Genomic DNA, 2,200 nt, shown 5'->3' with positions numbered 1-2,200 from the left:
ATGACTCTTGAAGTTACTGTCTTGCCTCTGTGGGCCTATGGACCTCCCAATGATCGGGGCAACCAGCTTTTCCAGTATTGGCCCTCTTCGGCTGTAGAGTGAAAAATTATAGATACTGGGTATATAGAATCCTTTTTAGACATATAAAATATTCTTTAGGCTTTCTTTATAAGGACATGGAAAATTTTCTGAGAAACCGAGACATGAAGCAAGTTAGGAATGTGGAAAGACCAGTCACCATTACTGGAACTGGCTGACCGCAAAGAGAAAGGAAAGAATGCAGGTTAGCTAGGCAGAACCAAGCTGGGAACCAAGCTGGGAACCAAGCTGAGAACCAAGCTGGTAACTGCAGTGACAGGACAGGACCACATTCTTGAGAAAAATTAGCATACAGAGAGTTTTCACATGACCCTGACTCATGTAGGTTGGGTTCCTTTGGAATGTTCCGCTATTTTTATGTTATGCCACCTTAGCAACCCCTCATGCCCCTCCCCATTCCTTTGTTTGTGGTTTTTCCCTTTAAAAACCCCTCTCAAACTGGTTGTCGGGGTCACTTCAGCTCCTGCGTGGGCATACGAATTGACTGGCAGCTAGCTGTCACATGCCTGAATAAACCTCGCTTTTGCTCCGGTACACAGTGTCTCGAGCAGATTACTGGGTGGTTGCGACTTTCTGAGACTTGAGTGAGGGTCTCCCCTCTGCGGAGGTCTTCACGGCAGATCTCTATAACTCTTCTTTTTCCAAGGACCCTCAGGCTCTGGTCGGCCTGATTGATTCCCTCCTCTTTTCACACCAGTCCACTTGGGATGATTGTCAGCAGCTCTTACAGATACTCTTTACTACTGAGGAAAGACAGCGTATCCTCTTGGAAGCCAGGAAGAACGTCCCTGGGACAGATGGAAGACCTACACTCCTGCAAAATGAGAAAGATGCAGCATTCCCACTGACCAGACCAGATTGGGATTTCAGCACTCCAAATGGTAGGGAGCACTTGAAAGTTTATCGCCAATTTCTGATGGCAGGTCTCCGAGAGGCTGCACATCGCCCCACTAATTTGGCCAAGGTAGGAGAAATGGTCCAAAGGCCTACCGAATCCCCATCAGCCTTCCTAGAACAGCTGATGGAGGCGTTTTGCTGATTCACGCCCTATATGACCTGATGTCTGATGAGCATAAGGCAACAGTGACAGTAGCCTTTATTGACCAATCTGCCAGTGATCTTAAGAAAAAGCTGCAGAAGTTAGATGGATTACAGGACAAGTCTTTGAGAGATTTGGTGCAGGTAGCTGAAAAGGTGTTCTATAACAGAGAGACTGAGGAAGAGAGAGAATAGAGAAAGCAGAAAGAGCAGGAAGCTAGGGAACTAAAGAAAGAAAAAAGACAGGAAAAGAACTTGACTAGAATTTTGGCCACAGTAGTTAGAGAAGGTCAAGAGCCAGGTGAGAGAGTACTGGGAAGGAGATCTTTGGAGAAGGATCAGTGCAAAGAGAAAGGGCACTGGGCAAGAGATTGACAGAAGAGAAGGGGGAATGGGCCCAACCAAGCCCAAGGGGAACCACCACACCACAAAATACTGGCCCTGGGTGAGGACAGTGACTAGGGAGGATGGGGCTCGGACCCCCTCCCCAAGCCCAGGGTAACCCTGGGAGTGTAGGGGAAGCCCACCTGGTTCATGGTGGACACTGGGGCTCAACATTCAGTCCTTCTACAAACCATGGGCCCATTGGCTGACAAGAGGTCATGGGTCCAGGGAGCATGGCAATAAGCAATATTCATGGACCACCTGAAGGACAGTGGACGTCGGCATGGGCAAGGTGTCCCACTCATTCTTAGTTATTCCAGGATGTCCCTACCCTCTCCTGGGCAGGGACCTGCTTGCAAAGATTGGAGCCTAGATTCACTTTCTTCCAGAGGGCCCCCAGGTAAAAGACAGACAATGAAATGCATTACATGTGTTGACTGTAAAACTGGAGGATGAATGCCGCCTCTTTGACCACCCAAAAGAGAATCCCAAAGATATGGACTGGTGGCTGAACCAGTTTCCACAAGCATGGGTAGAAATTGCAGGCATGGGTGAGGCTAAGAATCAGCCAGTGGTCCAGGTAGAGCTAAAAGCCTTGGCCACTCCAGTAACAGTCCATCAGTATCCAATGAGCAAGGAAGCCTGAGATGGAATTAGACCTCATATCCTTAGATTGCTA

The 2,200-nt window shown here is 48.3% G+C and overlaps 1 pseudogene; it reads left to right on the top strand.

The window, feature by feature from the left end:
* LOC114621672 lies at window positions 1–1,894 on the top strand (annotated as a pseudogene).
* Window positions 1,895–2,200: the final 306 nt, after the last annotated feature.

The sequence above is a fragment of the Grammomys surdaster genome, unplaced genomic scaffold (assembly GCF_004785775.1).
Source record: "Grammomys surdaster isolate TR1022 unplaced genomic scaffold, NIH_TR_1.0 184, whole genome shotgun sequence".
NCBI lineage: Eukaryota > Metazoa > Chordata > Mammalia > Rodentia > Muridae > Grammomys > Grammomys surdaster.
Note: the sequence above shows the minus strand (reverse complement) of the source record. Positions and strands in the feature narration are given on the sequence as shown.